The following is a 17631-nucleotide window of genomic DNA, read 5'->3' on the forward strand; positions in this document are numbered from 1 at the left end:
ATACAGTGATGTCACAGATAAAGTATATACAGTAATGGAAAAGATAAAGTATATACAGTGATGTCACAGATAAAGTATATACAGTAATGGAAAAGATAAAGTATATACAGTAATGGAAAAGATAAAGTATATACAGTGATGGCACAGATAAAGTATATACAGTAATGGAAAAGATAAAGTATATACAGTAATGGAAAAGATCAAGTATATACAGTGATAGCACAGATAAAGTATATACAGTAATGGAAAAGATAAAGTATATACAGTGATAGCACAGATAAAGTATATACAGTAATGGAAAAGATAAAGTATATACAGTGATAGCACAGATAAAGTATATACAGTAATGGAAAAGATCAAGTATATACAGTGATAGCACAGATAAAGTATATACAGTAATGGAAAAGATAAAGTATATACAGTGATAGCACAGATAAAGTATATACAGTAATGGAAAAGATAAAGTATATACAGTGATAGCACAGATAAAGTATATACAGTAATGGAAAAGATAAAGTATATACAGTAATGGAAAAGATAAAGTATATACAGTGATGTCACAGATAAAGTATATACAGTAATGGAAAAGATAAAGTATATACAGTAATGGAAAAGATAAAGTATATACAGTGATAGCACAGATAAAGTATATACAGTAATGGAAAAGATAAAGTATATACAGTGATGTCACAGATAAAGTATATACAGTGATGGAAAAGATAAAGTATATACAGTGATAGCACAGATAAAGTATATACAGTGATAGCACAGATAAAGTATATACAGTGATAGCACAGATAAAGTATATACAGTGATAGCACAGATAAAGTATATACAGTGATAGCACAGATAAAGTATATACAGTGATAGCACAGATAAAGTATATACAGTGATAGCACAGATAAAGTATATACAGTGATAGCACAGATAAAGTATATACAGTGATAGCACAGGAATAGGCAGAAGTAATGCAAAGAGTAAAATCTGAATAAATGTACAAAATGATGTCAGAGTACAGAAATGATATACACAACAGGGACAGTACAACAGTAAATTACACAAATGGCGTAGCCCCACAGGCTACTCTGGTTACCTAACTTCTGGAGTTAAATATACAACATAGTTTACGTCTCTACGCCATTTGCTTAACCTCTTAAGGACCACAGGTTTTTCTGTTTTAGCACTTTTGTTTTTTCCTCATCACCTTCTAAAAATCATAACGCTTTCAATTTTGCACCTACAGACTCATATGAGCGCTTATTGTTTGCACCACCAATTGTAATGACATCAATCATTTCACCCAAAAATTTATGATGAACCCAGAAAAAAAATATTTGTGGAGGAAAATTGGAAAAAAAATGCCAATTTGTAAGTTTTGGGGCTTCCGATTCTACGCACTGCAATTTATATAGGTTTTTATTTATTTTACTACTTTAAAAAAATTATAACTACATGCACCAAAATTAGTATGTCTAAAATTGTCCACTTCTGACCCCTATAACTTTTATATATATATACGAGGTGGTATGAGGGCTCATTTATTGCGCCGTGATCTGAAGTTTTTATCGGTACCATGACTGTTTTGATAAGACTTTTTGATCACTTTTTATCCTTTTTTCTTTAAGGTATACAAAGTGACCAAAAATACGCAATTTTGGATTTTGGAATTTTTTTACATGTACGCCATTGAAGTGTAGTTTAATTAGCATTATATTTTTATAGTTTGGACATTTATGCACACGGCGATACCACATATGTTAGTTTTATTTATTTTTTGCAAATTATTTTTTTTACATGGGAAAAGGGTGATTCAAAGTTTTTTATTTTTACTTTTTTTATTTAACTTTTTTTTTTTTAGCCCCCATAGGGTACTATTACTTGCAATACTTTGATTGCATACACTGTTAAATGCTATGCCATAGCATAGATCATTGTAATCTGTGCTTGGTTGCTCAAGCCTGGATCTCAGGCTTGGAGCAATCAAATGACGATCGGACCGGGTGGAGTGAGGTAAGGCACCTCCCACTGTCCTCTCAGCTGTTTGGTATACCACGGCAGTCCCAAACAGCTCCAATGAACTAACAGGCAGTGATTTCTCCCGGTTTAGATGCTGTGATCAACTTTGATCGTGGCTTCTAAAGGGTTAATACCGGACATCAGCCCAAACAGCGATGTCTGGTATTAGCCGCGGGTCCTGGTTGCCGATAGCAACCGGGACCCAGCAGATACGAAGCGTGCTTAGCCTCTGAGCGCGCTTCACATTACAGGAGCTGGCCGCGGATGTAAATATACTTCCGTTGTTGTTAAGGGGAGGAGTTCTGTAGGGAAACATAACTTATCCCCTATCTAAAGGAAAGCAATCTCCTGAATGGGGCCCCTGCAGTCTGCTGGAAGGGGGCGTGCCCACCCTGCACAGAGCGGTGGCTGACACGCCCCCTTCATGTATCCCATAGAGATACATGAAGGGGGGTGTCGGCCGCAGCTTCCTGCAGGGGTCGGAATGGCCACTTCTGGCAAACTGCTTGAGCCCAGTTCAGGAGATCGCGGGGGTCCCAGCGGTTGTCCCCCCTGTGATCTATAACTTATCCCCTTTCCAATTGTTTGTTGCACTTGCTTTTGTAACATTAGTATATAAGTAGGTACAAGTACATCTTACTAACGGCTGTGATTAAGAGCTTGTTGCTCAAAACACATCAGCATTTACTTCATTTTTATTGACAGGTCACGGGGGTTATTTTTCGTATTTTAACATGGATTTTTTTTCTTTGGAGCTGGATTGTTTTCATCTATCAGTTTTACAAAGAATTTTACCATTAACTCGTTTATTTTCTTGATGTTCTTAGGGGGAGATTTATCAAAACCTGTCCAGAAGAAAAGTTACCCAATTGCCCTTAGCAACCAATCAGATTGCTTCTTTCATTTTACAGAGGCCTTGTTAAAAATTTAAGAAGCGAGCTGACTGGATGCTATGGGCAACAGGGCAACTTTTCCTCTGCATTGGTTTTAATAAATCTCCCCCTTAGTGTTAGTTTTATGCCGTTTTTAATATCACATTTATTGTTTAAATTCGACTTCCATGTAGTACCAAAACAAATTGAAATATTTGTGTTCCCTGAAAAATAACATCTTTGATAATTCATTTACCAAATGCAATTATTTAATCATCCATTTCATGGAAAAGATGGGAAATAAGCAGTTTGTCAGCTGTGTCAAATGTGACATATTTACTCCGGTGCACCTGCACTGTGTTTTCTCTAAATCGGACCACTGGGGAATTTTCTGATAATTTTCCTTGGGTCGATGGTTCGGAAAACGCAACAATAGCTAAAATAACAAGTGAATGAGAATCCTGGTGTTTAGGACTGTTGTCCTTTTTGCAGTACTGAGCCTGTAGATCAATGACAAATAATATTATAGTAAAATAAAATAGAACTACTAATATGTAATGTAATAAGTTGCCCTGAACCCAAAACACTACATATGAATTGTTAAGTCACTTATGGGCTCTTCTGGACATTCTATAGTGGTCTGAGCAAGAAGGAAAAGTGGGGGAAGTTTAAATGATTTTTGCTAAAAACTTTAGGTGGAAAATCATAAAAACAGAAAATCTATGTCAAAAGTTTTGATATGTCGGGCACTCAGTGCTGAGACCCCCACCGTTCATTAGATACAGAAAGATAATAAGCATGTGGCTGGTACCCTTTTCCATCTATCTGCAGGAGGCTGTCTCCATTATAAGACAATTTTCTGCAGTGAAACCAAGATGACAGAAGTTTAAGGCACAGTCACTCACTTCTTCCTGTTGTATCCTGTAAACAGTGGGGGTCAAAAGTCACTGGGACACTTTAAAGGTGCTCAAACAGAAATGCCAGTTCACTGGCCAGTTGATGACCCTCAAGGTTTGGAAGGATTTTCACTCCAACCAAGAGTTTACAGTCTAAGAAAAATCTGTTGATGCAACTTTTGGAGCTAAAATGATGTAATTTGAAGTAGGTTAATGAGCAGGGTCGTCTTTCCAGTGCACTAGATAAACATTGTCATTTAAGAGGAGACTCTGCTAATAAACTTTGTGTTTTATCATGTTTAAATAAAAGTAACATTTTAGCTAAAGATAAAAATGTAAAAAAAACACTTAGATTTGGCATTTCAGGAATTTTCACCCAAGAACTGTCTATATGTCCATGCTGAGAGGGTATTCCTGCTCAAAGAGGGAGAACTGTCTAGCTAGAAGAGAGTAGCTGTACAAAGGCTCTTCTGCCAACATTGAACTGCAGCTTGCGCGCGCAGTGAGTGCTCCCTGCATTTCTTGTCACAAATTTTTCACCATATGCCTTGTGTAAGGGAATTGTGCAGCAACCGAGATTATGTGTGAAGAACCTCCTCAGTAGAGTGGGCTTTGTAGACTGTATCTGTATCACCTTTGAAAAGTCCAAGAGTTGAAAGCATAATCAGAAACTTTCCTTTGGTATAACTGCTAATAAAGTAACTAAAGGAAACTGTGTCTAAATCTCATGCATCCATCCTAAAGACTGTATAATTTCTCTACCCTATGCTGCAGGGAGTTTATGCTGTATGGAAATCGCACATAGGATCTTAAGGAAGGTTCATCTCAAATTATCCACGTGTTTGGATTGAGTTACCTGCACACACCAACATGGGTGTCTACCCCCCCAGACACCTCCCCATAGAGTACCCCAGAGCCCAGAACTTTCTGCTATTGTGCAGTAGTGTTTGGCGCGAATATTCGCATTTCAAATTTTAATAGCAAATTCACAAATTTGCGAATATTGTGAATATATTCGCTATATATTCGAAATTGCGAATATTTGCTTTTTCCGCATATGCGCATATGTGAATATTCGCATATTTCTTCTTTCCACTTGTGGTCCAATTAGAATGATGCAAATACACTTGTCAGAGGTTATCAACACCATCGCTATCAACCAATAGTAAAGTTGCCCACCCCCTCACTGTTTTCTTCCTCGAATATGCGAATATAACGAATAAACGAAATTCGGAAATATAGGACGAATATTCACCTATATATTCGCGAAATATCGCTAATTCGAAAATGGGTAATGCCGCTCATCACTATTATACAGACCCCCAATTATAAAAAAAAAATAAAATAAAAAATACCCAGGTCCACAGTGCTACATACAGGGTCCAAAAAGCTACCATGACCACATAAGAGACTTTGTTAGAGGAACTATTACCCCCAGCCATTGTATAGTTCTTTCTAGGTAACCAGCAACTACATGACATATACAATATATGTTCAATATTTTTTTTCATCCTCCCTCTGAATGAATATGCCGAACCTCTAGATGGCGCAAAACTACAACTCCCAGCATGCCCGGACAGCCAAAGGCTGTCCGGGCATGCTGGGATTTGTAGTTTTGCAACATCTTGATGACCACAGTTTGGAGACCAGTAGAGCATAAGACCATATTGTTCTCATATGACCATACAATTTTATGTACGCTTTTCTGTTGTTGACATTTATCATTATACGACTTTTAGTCAAAGGGCAATGGTGAGACGGGAAAACTGCTTAAAATCCATTATTTCCTCTCATATTGTTTGACTGCGCACCCAAGGGCAACAGAGGCAACAGAGGGCACATAATAAATGTGATGGAGATAAAGAAGAGATGGAAGTTGTCAGGGTCTCAAAGATATATATATATATATATATATATATACATATATATATATATATATATTTTATAATATAATATATATATATATATATGTATATATATGAAAATTATATGTATTATATATATATATATATATATATATATATATATATATATTTATTTTTATATTTAATAAATATTTGATATTTATTATTTTATTTAAAAAAATGTAAAGGTATTTATTTACTTTTTTTGCATGATTTTTCTTTTGCTTGAGGACTATACCGATTCTGATCGAAATGACTAGTTTGCAGATTTGCTGTGAAATTGACAGTGTTTTTACTAATAACGTAGATAGAGATCATACAAATTCATCTCAATTTAGCTCATTCCGGATAAAGCTGCCAAGCTTAGCATAAGTATAGCCCCTAGGTAAAGTTAATATAAGTCTTTATTATCTAAGTAAACGCTGGCATTGAATTCTATCAGGATGTGAAGGTCTTCCAGGTCACTTAGTTTATTATTTGGTTATTTTGATAAAAATCTATGGGTAATATTTTTTTTTTCTTTCTCTCTATTAATATACTGTGTTGGCGTTTAAAGTTAAAGAGGGGATCAGGTGAAGAAACATGATATGCTGACAAATATAAAAAGTTGTTTTATTCCATTTTTCCAACAATTTGGGTTTGCGTAGAGTAATTTTTACTCAAAATAAAAGATGTTTAAATTTAATTGGTGGTTGCCACCAAGTGGTCAGAACGAGTAATGCGCTTAGAAAAATATTTTTGTAAATCGTTTTCAAACTAAAAGAAACATTGAAGTGACAATGTATATTTCCAACAGATTTCCGAATTCGGTCTATGCTTTTTTTTTTCCTGATCATAAAGAAAAAAGGGGAACGGAGGATCCACCGCAGATCACGTATTGTCTCCACAAGGTCGCTTGTAATTAAAGTGGAAAACAGATTGTAAAGCTAATTAAAACTTCCTGACATTGAATGCATGAATTGATCAATCTGTTCTTCATTGACCTTAAAGGGATTTTCAAGAATTTTGAAATCTTGGCAATAAGGCTTAAAATATAAGATCGTTGCAAACAGTGCAATACATGCATGTAACCCTGCCACTGACCTTGTGACCCTGATGCTTCTGGTGTTCCTCCATGAGGGCTAGCATGACATCCACTGTATGACTGGTGACAGTGATGATGTTTCTTAATTTCGGATAGTAGAAATGGTGGGGGATGCTCAAGAATAGTGGCTGAGGAATGAGGTTCATGACTAATTTTGTAAAGTCTATGTAGTGAAGAGGGGGTCGAGCACACATGATTTTCCATTTGCCTATAGGGCTTGCCTCTACATAGATATAACTTAGCATATTTGCATTTCAGGAAAAGAGGGGGACAACATACTTGGGGGGCTGTAACGGTAGGCACACATCCTAGGAACATATGTGTTAAGTAAAGCTGATATTCGAGAAATGCATAAATACAAACTCCAAGGAGCAGCTAAATAATATCCCTGCAGGGCTTGTGGTCAGTTTAACTTTATTATTTCTTGAATCCTGCAACCCAAAAATGTACATTCATTTTTTTTTGTGGTAATTGCGCAGCTTTCACTTGCACAATTATTACCCTATGTTGTTGAGCTTTCACATGGCACAATTTGCCCTATAGCATATTAAAGGGGCACTCCGGTGGAATTTATTTTTTTATTTTTTTTAAAATCAACTGGTAGCAGAAAGTTACAGATTTGTAATTTACTTCTGATAAAAAAATCTTAATCCTTCCAGTACTTATTAGCTGCTGAATACTACAGAGGAAATTATTTTCTTTTTGGAACAAAGTGCTCTCTGCTGACATCATGACCACAGTGCTCTCTGCTGACATCTCTGTCCATTTTAGGAACTGTCCAGAACAGCATATGTTTTCTATGGGGATTTTCTCTTACTCTGGACAGTTCTTAAAATGGACAAAGATGTCAGCAGAGAGCACTGTGCTCCTGATGTCAGCAGAGAGCTCTGTGTTCCAAAAAGAAAAGAATTTCCTCTGTAGTATTCAGCAGCTACCGTATATCCCGGCGTATAAGACGACTTTTTAACCCCGAATTTTCTTCTGAAAAGTCGGGGTTTGTCTTATACGCCGGGTATTGGGGTCCGGCATAGGAATACTTATGATTATCTTCCCGGCTACTGTGTGCGGCTGCAGGCGGGGGCCGGCCAGAGCATGTACAAACTAATAACTGTACAGTATATTTAAAAACCAGGGTGCCTCCAGCTGTTGTGGAACTACAACTCCCAGTATGCCCGGACCTGCAAAGGCTGTCCGGGAATGCTGGTAGTTGTAGTTTCACAACAGCTGGAGGCACCCTGGTTTTTAGTATACATGAATTAAGTTTTTACATGCTCTGGCCGGCCCCCGCCTGCAGCCGCACACAGGAGCCGGGCAGATAATCATAAGTATTCCTATGCCGAACATCCCTGTGTCCTGAAAAATCTTTTTGGAACATAAGGATGTCTACGGGTCACTTACCAAACCCCGACCGCCACGCGTCCTCCTCCAGTCCTCCTGCAGTCTTCCTACGGTCCTTCTGCGCTTCTCCACCTCTCTATGGTTGTACGCACGTGATGTCAGTGACGTCCCCTGCATACAACCATAGAGGCGCAGGAGGACGAGCGCTGGCCGGGGCCTGGTGAGTGACCGGCGGCGCGTCATTTACAGTGTTCCGATCACCGCTCCTCCGGTCCCGGGAATGCTGCTATGGCTATGGCAGTAGATTGTGACCCCGGGCCGGAGGAGAGATGACTGTAACACTGTGGGGGGCAGTACACAGATATACAGCCTCCAGCCATACACTCTATATGGCTGGAAGTTGTATGTCTGTGGGGGGAGCTGCCTACTATAGTGTGGGGGGGGGGAGCTGCCTACTATTGTGGGGGGGGGGGGAACTGCCGACTATTGTGGGGGGGAGCTGCCGACTATTGGGGGGGGAGCTGCCTACTATTGGGGGGGGGAGCTGCCTACTATTGGGGGGGGGAGCTGCCTACTATTGTGGGGGGGGGAGCTGCCTACTATTGTGGGGGAGGGAGCTGCCTACTATTGTGGGGGGGAGCTGCCTACTATTGTGGGGGGGGAGCTGCCTACTATTGTGGGGGGGAGCTGCCTACTATTGTGGGGGGGGGACTACCTACTATTGTGTGGGGGGGGAAGCTGCCGACTATTGTGGGGGGGAGCTGCTGACTATTGTGGGGGGGAGCTGCTGACTATTGTGGGGGGGAGCTGCTGACCTAATGTGGGGGGGAGCTGCTGACCTAATGTGGGGGGGAGCTGCTGACCTAATGTGGGGGAGCTGCCTACTATTGTGGGGGAACTGCTGACCTAATGTGGGGGAGTTGCTGACCTAATGTGGGAGAGCTGCCTACTATTGTGGGGTAACTATTCTGCCTACTTATTATGGGGGGAACTACAAGGTACTGTACATCGCGGTAGGAGGGGTAGTCTTATACGGCAAGTATATCCCAAACTCTATATTTTAACTGTGAAAGTTGGGGGTTGTCTTATACGCCGGCATATACGGTAAGTACTGGAAGGATTGAGATTTTTTAATAGAAGTCATTTACAAATCTGTAACTCTGGACAGTTCCTAACAGAGACAAAGGTGTCAGCAGAGAGCACTGTGGACAAGACAAACAAGAAATTCAAAAAGAAAAGAATTGACTCTGTAGCATACAGCTGCTAATAAGTACTGAAAGGATTGAGATTTTTAAACAGAAGTCATTTCCAAATCTGTTTAACTTTCTGGCACCAGTTGATTAAAAAAAAAAAAAAATTTTCACCGGAATACCCCTTTAAGGCGTAGAACATGGCATCATAATCCCCAAATGCTGTGATCTGCCCACTATGGCTGAGCTCTGTGCACTATTGTAGAGAATAGTTGGAGATTTCACGTACATCACTAAATGAATCAACGTGATTAGCTGTCGGCTGGAAACTGCTGAGGGCCCATCGCTGAGCGGTCACCTTTACACATAACAGGACAGGAAAATTACAACTGAAAGAAATGTTCACCACGTAGACTAAAATAGCAAAGCCAGTGATTTTCATGAGAGTAACTTAACACAATATAATAGTCTCTCAACCTTGCCAAGCAGCGCTTGTTATTTCTAATTCTTGACATGGATAATGCAAATGATAAAATCAAGTTACACTGACATGAACAATGCCTATTGCAAGCCCTTTGTACTCTTGGTTGTTGGAAGGAAGAAAAAGAGACCATGTATGCTTTGAAGTAACAGGGGTCGTGGACAACGTTTAGCATAGTTTATAAGCTGTTGTTAGAGGCCATAGATACAAAGTGTACTAGGACAAAGGTTCCCAGAATGTTCACCACTAATCCTTATAAGGCACATATATATTGTTCTAGGTTCTTCAAATCATCCAGTAATCTGTAATTTGTTGTTAGCAAGGTAAAAACATCCATGACGAGGGGATTGTATGGATCTGCTTGACCATCTTGACCATTTTACCTAAATCTCAATCCCCCCTATACAAACTCATGGTTGTCTGCAACTAATAGAAGTACTAGACCAACAGCAGGTGTACTATCTCAATGGCCTTTCGAGTGTGAGACACCTGTCTAGCGGTATTAAAGCATTGGTGGTGCGTACCAACTCAAAGTTTACATGAATGTTGTTACGCCGAGCGCTCCGGGTTCCCGCTCCTCCCCGGAGCGCTCGCTTCACCTCCTCCGCTGCAGCGCCCCGGTCACGTCCTCTGACCCGGGGCGCTGCGATCCTGCTGCTAGCCGGGATGCGATTCGCGATGCGGGTAGCGCCCGCTCGCGATGCGCACCCCGGCTCTCCTACCTGACTCGCTCCCCGTCTGTTCTGTCCCGGCGCGCGCGGCCCCGCTCCCTAGGGCGCGCGCGCGCCGGGTCTCTGCGATTTAAAGGGCCACTGCGCCGCTGATTGGCGCAGTGGTTCCAATTAGAGTTATCACCTGTGCACTCCCTATATTACCTCACTTCCCTTGCACTCCCTTGCCGGATCTTGTTGCCTTAGTGCCAGTGAAAGCGTTCCTTGTGTGTCCCTTGCCAGTGTTTCCAGACCTTCTGCCGTTGCCCCTGACTACGATCCTTGCTGCCTGCCCCGACCTTCTGCTACGTCCGACCTTGCTTCTGCCTACTCCCTTGTACCGCGCCTATCTTCAGCAGCCAGAGAGGTGAGCCGTTGCTAGTGGATACGACCTGGTCACTACCGCCGCAGCAAGACCATCCCGCTTTGCGGCGGGCTCTGGTGAAAACCAGTAGTGGCTTAGAACCGGTCCACTAGCACGGTCCACGCCAATCCCTCTCTGGCACAGAGGGTCCACTACCTGCCAGCCGGCATCGTGACAGTAGATCCGGCCATGGATCCCGCTGAAGTTCCTCTGCCAGTTGTCGCTGACCTCACCACGGTGGTCGCCCAGCAGTCACAACAGATTGCGCAACAAGGCCAACAGCTGTCTCAACTGACCGTTATGCTACAACAGTTGCTACCACAGCTTCAGCAGTCATCTCCTCCGCCAGCTCCTGCACCTCCTCCGCAGCGAGTGGCCGCTCCTGGGATACGCTTATCCTTGCCGGATAAGTTTGATGGGGACTCTAAGTTTTGCCGTGGCTTCCTTTCCCAATGTTCCCTGCATCTGGAGATGATGTCGGACCTGTTTCCCACTGAAAGGTCTAAGGTGGCTTTCGTAGTCAGTCTTCTGTCCGGAAAAGCCCTGTCATGGGCCACACCGCTCTGGGACCGCAATGACCCCGTCACTGCCTCAGTACACTCCTTCTTCTCGGAAATCCGAAGTGTCTTTGAGGAACCTGCCCGAGCCTCTTCTGCTGAGACTGCCCTGTTGAACCTGGTCCAGGGTAATTCTTCCGTTGGCGAGTATGCCGTACAATTCCGTACACTTGCTTCAGAATTGTCCTGGAATAATGAGGCCCTCTGCGCGACCTTCAAAAAAGGCCTATCCAGCAACATTAAAGATGTTCTGGCCGCACGAGAAATTCCTGCTAATCTACATGAACTTATTCACCTAGCCACTCGCATTGACATGCGTTTTTCTGAAAGGCGTCAGGAACTCCGCCAAGATATGGACTCTGTTCGCACGAGGCGTTTCGTCTCCTCGGCTCCTCTCTCCTCTGGTCCCCTGCAATCTGTTCCTGTGCCTCCCGCCGTGGAGGCTATGCAGGTCGACCGATCTCGCCTGACACCTCAAGAGAGGACACGACGCCGTATGGAGAACCTCTGCCTGTACTGTGCTAGTACCGAACACTTCCTGAGGGATTGTCCTATCCGTCCTCCCCGCCTGGAAAGACGTACGCTGACTCCGCACAAAGGTGAGACAGTCCTTGATGTCTACTCTGCTTCCCCACGTCTTACTGTGCCTGTGCGGATGTCTGCTTCTGCCTTCTCCTTCTCTACAGTGGCCTTCTTGGACTCTGGTTCTGCAGGAAATTTTATTTTGGCCTCTCTCGTCAACAGGTTCAACATCCCAGTGACCTGTCTCGCCAGACCCCTCTACATCAATTGTGTAAATAATGAAAGATTGGACTGTACCATACGTTTCCGCACGGAGCCCCTTCTTATGAGCATCGGATCTCATCATGAGAGGATTGAACTTTTGGTCCTCCCCAATTGCACCTCGGAGATTCTCCTTGGACTTCCCTGGCTTCAACTTCATTCCCCAACCCTGGATTGGTCCACTGGGGAGATCAAGAGTTGGGGGTCCTCTTGTTCCAAGAACTGTCTAAAACCGGTTCCCAGTAACCCTTGCCGTAACTCTGTGGTTCCTCCTGTAACCGGTCTCCCCAAGGCCTATATGGACTTCGCGGATGTTTTCTGCAAAAAACAAGCTGAGACTCTACCTCCTCACAGGCCTTATGATTGCCCTATCGACCTCCTCCCGGGTACTACTCCACCCCGGGGCAGAATTTATCCTCTCTCTGCTCCAGAGACTCTTGCCATGTCCGAATACGTCCAGGAGAATCTAAAAAGGGGCTTTATCCGTAAATCCTCCTCTCCTGTCGGAGCCGGATTTTTCTTTGTCTCCAAAAAAGATGGCTCCCTACGTCCTTGCATTGACTACCGCGGTCTTAATAAAATCACGGTTAAGAACCGCTACCCCTTACCCCTCATCTCTGAACTCTTTGATCGCCTCCAAGGTGCCCACATCTTCACTAAATTGGACTTAAGAGGCGCCTATAACCTCATCCGCATCAGAGAGGGGGACGAGTGGAAAACGGCATTTAACACCAGAGATGGACACTTTGAGTATCTGGTCATGCCCTTTGGACTGTGCAATGCCCCTGCCGTCTTCCAAGACTTTGTCAATGAAATTTTTCGTGATCTATTATACTCCTGTGTTGTGGTATATCTGGACGATATCCTAATTTTTTCTGCCAATCTAGAGGAACACCGCCGGCATGTCCGTATGGTTCTTCAGAGACTTCGTGACAACCAACTCTATGCCAAAATTGAGAAATGTCTGTTTGAATGCCAATCTCTTCCTTTTCTAGGATATTTGGTCTCTGGCCAGGGACTACAGATGGATCCAGACAAACTCTCTGCCGTCTTAAATTGGCCACGCCCCTCCGGACTCCGTGCTATCCAACGCTTTTTGGGGTTCGCCAATTATTACAGGCAATTTATTCCACATTTTTCTACCATTGTGGCTCCTATCGTGGCTTTAACCAAGAAAAATGCTGATCCCAAGTCCTGGCCTCCTCAAGCAGAAGACTCCTTTAAACAACTCAAGTCCGCCTTTTCTTCGGCTCCCGTGCTCTCCAGACCTGACCCTTCCAAACCCTTCCTATTGGAGGTTGATGCCTCCTCAGTAGGAGCTGGAGCTGTTCTTCTACAAAAAAATCCTTCCGGGCATGCTGTCACTTGTGGTTTTTTCTCTAGGACCTTCTCTCCAGCGGAGAGGAACTACTCCATCGGGGATCGAGAGCTTCTAGCCATTAAATTAGCACTTGAGGAATGGAGGCATCTGCTGGAGGGATCAAGATTTCCTGTTATTATCTACACCGACCACAAGAACCTCTCCTACCTCCAGTCGGCCCAACGGCTGAATCCTCGCCAGGCCCGGTGGTCTCTGTTCTTTGCCCGATTTAATTTTGAGATTCACTTTCGTCCTGCCGATAAGAACATTAGAGCCGATGCTCTCTCTCGTTCCTCGGATGCCTCAGAAGTTGATCTCCCTCCGCAACACATCATTCCACCTGACTGCCTGATCTCCACTTCTCCTGCCTCCATCAGACAGACTCCTCCAGGAAAGACCTTTGTTTCTCCACGCCAACGCCTCGGAATCCTCAAATGGGGTCACTCCTCCCATCTCGCAGGTCATGCGGGCATCAAGAAATCTGTGCAACTCATCTCCCGCTTCTATTGGTGGCCGACTCTGGAGACGGATGTTGGGGACTTTGTGCGAGCCTGCACTATCTGTGCCCGGGATAAGACTCCTCGCCAGAAGCCCGCTGGTTTTCTTCATCCTCTGCCTGTCCCCGAACAGCCTTGGTCTCTGATTGGTATGGATTTTATTACTGATTTACCCCCTTCCCGTGGCAACACCGTTATTTGGGTGGTCGTTGATCGATTCTCCAAAATGGCACATTTCATTCCTCTTCCTGGTCTTCCTTCTGCGCCTCAGTTGGCTAAACAATTTTTTGTACACATTTTTCGCCTTCACGGGTTGCCTACGCAGATTGTCTCGGATAGAGGGGTCCAATTCGTGTCTAAATTCTGGAGAGCTCTCTGTAAACAACTCAAGATTAAATTAAATTTTTCCTCTGCATATCATCCCCAGTCCAATGGACAAGTAGAAAGAATTAACCAGATCCTGGGTGATTATTTGCGACATTTTGTTTCCTCCCGCCAGGATGACTGGGCAGATCTCCTTCCATGGGCCGAATTCTCGTATAACTTCAGGGTCTCTGAATCTTCCTCCAAATCCCCATTTTTCGTGGTGTACGGCCGTCACCCTCTTCCCCCCCTCCCTACCCCCTTGCCCTCTGGTCTGCCCGCTGTGGATGAAATTTCTCGTGACCTTTCCATTATATGGAGAGAGACCCAAAATTCTCTCTTACAGGCTTCTTCACGCATGAAGAGGTTCGCGGATAAGAAAAGAAGAGCTCCCCCCGTTTTTTCCCCTGGAGACAAGGTATGGCTCTCCGCTAAATATGTCCGCTTCCGTGTCCCTAGCTACAAGTTGGGACCACGCTATCTTGGTCCTTTCAAAATTCTGTGTCAAATTAATCCTGTCTCTTATAAACTTCTTCTTCCTCCTTCTCTTCGTATCCCTAATGCCTTTCACGTCTCTCTTCTCAAACCACTCATCCTCAACCGTTTTTCTCCCAAATCTGTTCCTCCCACTCCTGTTTCCGGCTCCTCGGACGTCTTCTCGGTCAAGGAGATTTTGGCTACCAAAAAGGTCAGAGGAAAAAATTTTTTTTTAGTAGACTGGGAGGGTTGTGGTCCTGAAGAGAGATCCTGGGAACCTGAGGACAACATCCTTGACAAAAGTCTGCTCCTCAGGTTCTCAGGCTCCAAGAAGAGGGGGAGACCCAAGGGGGGGGGTACTGTTACGCCGAGCGCTCCGGGTTCCCGCTCCTCCCCGGAGCGCTCGCTTCACCTCCTCTGCTGCAGCGCCCCGGTCACGTCCTCTGACCCGGGGCGCTGCGATCCTGCTGCTAGCCGGGATGCGATTCGCGATGCGGGTAGCGCCCGCTCGCGATGCGCACCCCGGCTCTCCTACCTGACTCGCTCCCCGTCTGTTCTGTCCCGGCGCGCGCGGCCCCGCTCCCTAGGGCGCGCGCGCGCCGGGTCTCTGCGATTTAAAGGGCCACTGCGCCGCTGATTGGCGCAGTGGTTCCAATTAGAGTTATCACCTGTGCACTCCCTATATTACCTCACTTCCCTTGCACTCCCTTGCCGGATCTTGTTGCCTTAGTGCCAGTGAAAGCGTTCCTTGTGTGTCCCTTGCCAGTGTTTCCAGACCTTCTGCCGTTGCCCCTGACTACGATCCTTGCTGCCTGCCCCGACCTTCTGCTACGTCCGACCTTGCTTCTGCCTACTCCCTTGTACCGCGCCTATCTTCAGCAGCCAGAGAGGTGAGCCGTTGCTAGTGGATACGACCTGGTCACTACCGCCGCAGCAAGACCATCCCGCTTTGCGGCGGGCTCTGGTGAAAACCAGTAGTGGCTTAGAACCGGTCCACTAGCACGGTCCACGCCAATCCCTCTCTGGCACAGAGGGTCCACTACCTGCCAGCCGGCATCGTGACAAATGTCTACAATATCCACAAGAGAAGAAATCAGATAGCACTCACCACTGGCCTCTGAAAGAAGCGTCAACTGGCGTGAAACAGGCTTGTAGTCTTGTCACACACCCCTGCACCTTACCTGCATCCCCTGGCGCCCGAGCTGCATGACATTTCTTCTAAACATCTGAAAGAAACCCCAAAGCCAATGTTTTATTGAAGACTTTTGTTGTAAGTGCGATCTGATTTATTCTCTTGTGGATATTGTAGACTCATGGTTGTGGTGCAAAGGCCACAGCAGACCCACTGTTATTAACAAAACAGTAATAAATATGAATATGCCAACATGAACATCAATAATAAATAAACCAGGTAAACATTACCTCCATAACATTTTTAACAGTGCAAACACATCATGACCTTAAGCTTGAGATACTTATTGACAGGAGGGGGACTTCAAGGCATCTTATCTCCATTTGATCTCCTACTCCTACTGCCCTTGATCGTCCAGCACCTGACCTAAGGTCACCTCATTCGGAGACTACATTGCCCCTTATGCACAGGGATCCACCCTAACCAGCTGTGTACCATCCCAGCTTCATTATGTCTGGTATAACCAGGCCAATGTCCACAGATCTCCTAAAGTACCATCATATCCCCCTTTAGCTCTTGCCAACAAAATAGCCCCATCTTCCCAAGGTACCTCACAGCCACTAACCAAGAAAACAGGGCGAGTCGGGAAACTCCTTCCCCTTCCTTTCCCCAACTGACCCCTCACATTCTAATCCCCTCCTGATAACTGCTCCTAAACTCACCCCTTCAGCTATTGTGTCCTTAATCTCCCCACTGCCGCTCAAGGATTGTATAGGATTAGAAACACACGACTGTTTTCTATTCGCAAAAAAAAGGTTCTGACTCCAATACCACAAATGGTGTAGTATCATTTTTGGAAGAGGCAGTGATGTTTTTCTAATATTGCACAACCCCTTTAAAAATTATCTTCTATTGATTATTTAAAATGCAAATCCCTCTGGGTATGGCCACCAGATAAGGGGGACAAAATGTAAGGGTAGGTTCACACAACACATTTTTTCCATCTGAAATGGATTTTAAGGAATTTTAAAAATCAAAAACATAAAGTAGACACAGATTTGGTGACAATTTAACCCAATTCAATTGGGCTGGTCCGTATGAGGATGTCAATTTTCTCATCCCACAATAAACATAGCCTTATCCTCTAGGAATCTTAAAGGGGTGATATATAGATAGATTGGAGGTAGATATATATGGAATAGATACATAGATACATAGATAGATAGATAGATAGATAGATAGATAGATAGATATGAGATAGACAGATAGATAGATAGGTAATAGATATAGGCAGCACACTAAATTAGTGTAAAAAAAGAAGTGTGTTTTTATTCCATGATGAGGTTGACAGCCGCGGTGAGAGATCGCCGAAACGTTGTCAACCCCCTCATGGAAAAAAAACACAGGTTTTTTTTACACTAATTTGGTGTGCTGCCTATATCTATTACCTATCAAGAAGAACCGGAGCACCGAGGTTCCAGTGTGCCTGCGCCCACCTTCCTTTGTCTGGATGTGCTGCTTTACAAGGACTGTTTATACTTAGACAGACAGACAGACAGACAGATAGATAGATAGACAGATAGATAAATATGAAATAGATAGATAGA

General features: G+C 43.9%; 1 long non-coding RNA gene across 2 annotated transcripts in view; it reads right to left on the bottom strand.

The window, feature by feature from the left end:
• LOC130358052 (uncharacterized) overlaps positions 1-16120 on the bottom strand; it is a 132376-nt gene extending 116256 nt beyond the window's left edge. For both annotated transcript variants that reach the window (XR_008889385.1, XR_008889383.1), the window contains exon 1: positions 16001-16120. This is a non-coding gene — a long non-coding RNA (uncharacterized LOC130358052). The remainder of the gene's footprint in view (positions 1-16000) is intronic.
• Between the last annotated feature and the right edge of the window lie 1511 nt (positions 16121-17631).

This window comes from Hyla sarda, chromosome 2 (genome assembly GCF_029499605.1).
Source record: "Hyla sarda isolate aHylSar1 chromosome 2, aHylSar1.hap1, whole genome shotgun sequence".
In the NCBI taxonomy this organism is placed as follows: Eukaryota; Metazoa; Chordata; class Amphibia; order Anura; family Hylidae; genus Hyla; species Hyla sarda.